Raw genomic sequence first — 6,641 nt, forward strand, 5'->3', positions numbered from 1 at the left:
TAACTCATTAATGAATGTGCAAAGGTTAAATTGGAGTATATGCAGAAAGAATACCAGCCCCATGACGCTTTCATGGAGTAGGGGACTGAAAGAATACTAATAAATATTGGTTTATAAATTTGTGACGAAGACAAATTGCCAGGAGCCCAAGACCACCACAGCTAGGGAACTGGGTGATAGCTTGACCGAGACCAACATGTCAAGAACGAAAACTCATACGATTGAAGAAATTACGAATTTGGTTTCATATGCTACTCAATAATGAATTATTGTATGAAGTATGTAGCTCCATTTAATTTTATTTTTTGGATTGGTTCAATTTATTTTGAAAAAAGTATTATACTGTTTTGTACATCGACGAATTTCTGGTGCCAGTTACGCTCTGTCCCCTTGTTCCTTGGTGTGCCTACACATTTAAGTAAACGGGTATCAGTGCACTCGCAAGTGTACCGCAATAAGGGGTGAAAAGGGTAGCATATTGTACCCTACTTGCCCATAAAACTGTAAATGGGGCCTCGCGAGCTTTTCGTACTGCAAAAGTTTGAATCATAACAGCAAAGTTGGTCATGTCAAATTATATTCAGTTGCCAATCTGTGAGACGTTGTAAACACATAATTGATACAAGATAGTTTTTAACATGAGCCAGTGTGACGAATGACATTTCTGCTGCAGCTACAGCCACAGAAGAGAGTAAAAGATGCGCATAGGTACAAATAATTCGGAAATAAGCTTGAAATTTTATGTCTGTGCATTTTATTCAAGAGGTTAACTGTTCCAAAGCAATGTACCCAAAGTTTGAATTACTAATCGTTTTCAAATACTCGTTTCTTCATCTAAATCTGTTGTGACATCATTATGGTATTCATTGATACATAATACACATGCGTGAGCGACCTGATTGTCAGTCTTTAAGTATTTCCATATAAATCCAAAGAGTTCATATGTAGGCCTAATCTTCACTGTTTCACATCAGGTTTTCAACTTAGATTCTAGACGGCTAGTGATGTTATTAAAAAAAATCTTGAATAAATAATCTGAATTTCGTTTATCACTTCATATCTAGTTTCATTATGAAATGATTTCCTCTTCTTAGTTCGCGCCTCCGGAAATTCCTAATCGGTATTTACTACACTGGCAACAACTTCGGATTCAAGGAGAATGGTGTCCCAATTTTCGTGAAGATATTTTAAGTTATTAAATAAGCTCTCAAGGTGTCTTACCTCAATACCAATAGTAGTATTTTCAGGTGGTCGTAATTTGATTTTGTAGTCAACTGGCACCAACAACTTTATCCAAACTGACGTCATGATTAAACACTTTTGAAGATCTATCATAATCCAAAAAAAAAAAAAAAACCTGTACTACAGAACTTTTTCAGCTGACAAATTTAACATACAGAGTGTTTCAAAAGCAATGAAAATCTTATCCAAGTGAGCTGCAACTGTTCTTGCAGCGTCAACATGAAGAATGCAACGGGTATTAAACATGGAATATGAAGAACTTTCAACACCTTGTTTCAGAATTTCCCATCGTTGAGAACTGCAACCGAACAGGTTGTAAGGAAATTGAATCACTCCGAAGAATGTGTCCAAACTCCTTCATAACACCCTCTCGTATTACCTGCGGCATTCACGGATAGGAACTGAGCGTTTCAGAAGTATTGGTCGAATTAAACGTGCAACAGCAAACTCCTGTTTCCTGATTATAGTCTACGAATTCCAAAGCTGTTCATTTATTTCTTTTTATCAATTTCCTTATTGAAGTAAATATAACGCAGAACGAATGGTTCCTGTTCGACATGATTTGAATCAGGTGTTGCATCAGCAGCAATTGAGTAATATGTTTCATTTTCTCTCTGTTCCACGATGGCACTCCAGACATGATACTAGACTTGTCCGCTATACAGTTTCTTGTCCGTCGTCCGCAGCCCGTGGTCTTGCGGTAGCGTTCTCGCTTCCCGCGCACGGGGCCCGGGTTCGATTCCCGGCGGGGCCAGGGATTTTCTCTGCCTCGTGATGACTGGGTGTTGTGTGTCTTTCATCATCATTTCATCCCCATCGACACGCAAGTCGCCGAAGTGGCGTCCCCTCGAAAGACTTGCACCAGGCGAACGGTCTACCCGACGGGAGGCCCTAGCCACACGGCATTTCCATTTCCATTCTTGTCCGTCACTGACCTTGGATATGCGTTTTGCAAGAACTGGATCATAGTGACTCAATAACTCTGTATTCCGAGTAAAATTTCCATTATTTGGATCTTCAGTTTTCTGAAAAACAACATTACCTGTTTACTTCCGCGCGATAGCGAGACCACGTCATTTCATTTCTTCAATTTTACGATGCCTCAAGGAAAACTATACACACAAGACAAAAAGAAACGACGCACCAGGAAGGAATTATCCGAATGAGACGGAAATCGATAGATGTGATGTAAATGTACAGATACACAAATGATTACAATTTCAGAAAAATTTGCTGATTTAATCAAAGGAAAGAGTTTCACACATTAATGAAGTCGATAAATCACTGGTCCACCTCTGGGCCTTATGCGTACAGTTAACATTGATTTATAGAGTTGTTGGACGTCGTCCTCAGGGATATCGTGGCGAATTCTGTCCAATTGACGAGATGGATCGTGTAAATCCCGAGCTGCTTGGAGGACCCTGTCCATTATGCTCTTCATGTTCTCAATTATGGAGAGTTAGCCGGCCAGAGTGGCCGTGCGGTTCTGGGCGCTGCAGTCTGGAACCGAGCGACCGCTGGAACCGAACTCTCGTCGTTTGTGGGAGGCCTTTATCTTGCTGAAATGTAAGGCAAGGGCGGCTTGCAATAAACGGCTACCTAACGCGGCGTAGAATATCATCGACGTAACCGCAGTGCTGTACAGATGCCGCAGATGACGACCCATGGGGTCCTGCTATGAAAATAAATGGCAGCCCAGACCATCACTCCTGGCTGTCGAGCGACAGTCAGTTTGGTATCCCACCGCTGTTTGGGGCGTCTCCAGACACGTCTTCACTGGACATCAGGGCTCAGTTTGAAGCGGTTCTCATCACTGAAGACAATTCTATTACAGTCAATGAGATTCCAGGCTGAACATGTTTCTGGAGACACCTTGGACAGCGGTGAGATACCAACCTGACTGTCGCCCGTCATACAGCCCGAAAATTACGAGTTATGGTCTGGTGTGTGATTCCTTTTCCATAGCACGGTCCCTTCGGTTGTCATCCATGGCACCCTCACAGCACAGCGGTACGTCGACGATATTCTACGCCCCGTTTTGTTGCTCTTGATGGCAAGCCATCCTGGGTCTACATTTCAGCAAAATGCCTGCCCGTACACGACGAGAGTTTCTACTGCTTGTCTTCATGCTGGCCAAACCCTACTTCGGCTACGAATGTCGCCAGATCTGTCCCCAATTGAGAACTTTGGAGCATCAGGGGCAGGACACTCTAACCAGCTAGGGATTTAGACAATCCAACCCGTCAATTGGACAGAATTTCGCACAATATCCCTCAGGAGGACATCCAAATGCTATCGGACAGTGCTAAGCCGAGTAACTGCGTGAATAAGAGCCAGAGGTGAACCAATGCTTCATTCATTTGCTCAATGTGTGAAACTATTTCTCCTAAATAAATTACCAATTATATCTGAAATTGTAATCGTTTGTTTGTCTGTACATGTACATCACATCAACCGATTCCATACCATTCGGATAATTACTTCATGGTAGGTGTTCTTTTTTCCCCTTCTTAGAGCGTATATTATTTTGTGTTTACTCTTGAACACAAAATATTTACTGTATATTTAGTGTGACATCAACCTGTGATGGAATTAGAAGTGCCTCATCTTTGAACGCTATTGGCACTCATACCAAATAACAACTATGTTCCACTGTTGTTGTTGTATACATTTGTTGGGGAAATGTTTTGGTAGAATTTCCAACATCCAATGAGGACAGCGCAGTTTTGACTCCATGAGAAAGTGGTTTTAGTGTTTGATGTCTAAACAAAATTCTGTGCACTCAAGATTAAACACACAATATAACTGTGTGATACTGGCCTGTAAGACATAAAAAAGTGAATAACTGAGGTGAAAAGCGAGAGCTATATTGGTTATTTTGCTGTTCGGTAATGTTTTTTTATTTATTGTATAATACAACATTTATTTTACAATAGCAGTCTGATATTTGCAGCTCAGTGCCCACAGTTATCCGAAACCTTGAGATACTTGGGCCCCATTGATATTGCTCCTACCCCTCTCGTCAGGCCTGATTTCGGAATACATCAAGGAATTCAATATTCTGAGATCCACAATGCCAAGAATGTGCCGAGAACACCAAATTTCAGGCATACCTCTCACCATGGACAATGCAGTGGCCAACAGCCTTCACTTAATGAGTGAGAGCGGAGGCATTTGTGTAGAGTTATCAGTCCTAACAACAGGCAACAGTGAGTGAAATAACCACAAAAATGAATGTGGGCCGTACGACAAATGTATCTGTTAGGACAGTGTAGCGAATTTGGCGCTAATTAGCAGCAAACGACCAATGCGGGTGCCTTTTCTAACAGCACAATACGGCCTGCAGAGCCTCTCAGAGATTATGACCATATCAGGACCCTAGATGACTGTAAAACCATGGCCTGCTCAGACGAGTCCCCGTTTCAGTTGGTAAGAGCTGATGGCAGGGTTCGAGTGTGGCACAGACCCCACGAAACCATGGAACTAAGTTGTCAACAAGACACCGTGCAAGCTGGTGGTGGTTCCGTAACGGTGTGGGCTGTGTTTAAATGAAATGGACTGGGTCCTCTGGTCCACCTGAATCGATTATTGACTGGAAATGGTTATGGTTGGCTACTTGCAGGCCGTTTGCAGAAATTTATGAACTTCATGTTCGCAACCAGTGATGGAATTTTTATGGATGACAATGCACCATGTCACCAGGCCACATTTGTCCGCAACTGGTCTGAAGAACATTCTAGTCCATTCAAGCGAATGATTAGGCCACCCATATCACCCGAAATGAATCACACTGAACATTTATGGGAGCTAATCGAGAAGTCAGTCCATGCACAAAATCGGAATACATTATGGAATTCAATATTCTGAGATCCACAGTGTCACGAGTGTGTTGAGAATACCAATTTTCAGGCATTACTCCTCACCACTGACAATTAAGTGGACGACAACCTTCACTTAACGACTGAATTACGTAATTATGGACAGCTATTGAAGCATCATGGCTCAATATTGCTGCAGACAACTTAAGATGGCTAGCTGAGCCCATAGCACATCGAGCTGCTGCACTTCTGGGCAAAAGGAGGTCCAACATGATATTGGGAGGTATCCCATGACTTTTTTCAGTTCAGTCTACTGCATAGGTTCAAGCATACAAGGCAGGTAACTGAAGAGGAGCAAGACTAATTAATGACGACCAACTCAAGTAACATGATACAAGATCTGTTGTAGCCCGAGTCAACAAAAGTCTACATTGGTTGCCAAGCTATGGCAGCCTTGTGTCAAAATTATGGTAGAATAAAAATTGGGAACCAGAATGAATAATGCTCCTATTCTAGCACAAAAAAGGAAAATATGTCCTGGGCAGAATTGGGGATTAAGAGAATGGAACTAGCTTTTCAACTTATGTGGCAGCTTTGAAGACATTTAAATCAAAACACTGTGACACATTCGCACTTTTTTATGAGTTAATCCTACTCCCCCACCACAGCGCGCCCTCTTGGCTGCAAGGTGTTGCACACGTGCACCTTGCAATGTATAGGGTAAAGTCCCTGATCCTGTGCTTAAAATCCGGAAGATTCACCAGCCATAGTGAATGATACATAATATCATATGGCTGTGGGGATAAAATCTGGGGGATGACCTTGTTCCTAGAGGGACGCTAAAACAATTTTTATATTTCTGGGTTGGGAGAGTTGATTTTCCCCTCCACCCCCCACCCCCTCCGAGTGAACCATTTCTCTCTCAAACCCATCCCCTGTTGCGTCTGTGATGGGGGGTATAAGAACAGACAGACACAAATAGGGAGAAGTGCATCTGCATTAGGAAGCATCCAAAAATGGGAGTGCATCTATAATAGGAAGTATCCCAGAGTGGTGATGCATGCATCCTAAACTTTAATGACATGCTGTGTCATACTGCAGGACATGCTAAATGTCACACTGAATGACGTGAAGGTATGTGTCATGCTGTACAACATGACATCATATATCATGTTACTTTACTTGGCACAATACATTATATTACAACACATAGATGCTAATACTAACAAGTAAAAAAGTGTGAATATATTAAGATGCTTTCATATAAATGTCTCTGAAGCTGCCAGGTAAGTCAAAAAACTAGTTTCCTGCTTTTGCATCCCTAACTCTGCCCAGGATATATTCTATTTTTATGCTATGACAGAAACATTTTTAATTCTGGTTAGTATTTGTTGCATTCAAAAGAAACTTTTGTTGCTGCCAAATGACAAAGATCAGACAACCAAATGTATTTTTCATTATTCTAAAAACTTATCTGTAAATGGACAGTTGGTACTGATTCACTCTATGTGAATATATCATGCAAGAAGCCTTTAGAATAAGAATGCAATGCTGTCTGACAGTTTATTGGATCATATTAGA

The sequence above is a fragment of the Schistocerca nitens genome, chromosome 3 (assembly GCF_023898315.1).
Source record: "Schistocerca nitens isolate TAMUIC-IGC-003100 chromosome 3, iqSchNite1.1, whole genome shotgun sequence".
Classification (NCBI taxonomy): domain Eukaryota; kingdom Metazoa; phylum Arthropoda; class Insecta; order Orthoptera; family Acrididae; genus Schistocerca; species Schistocerca nitens.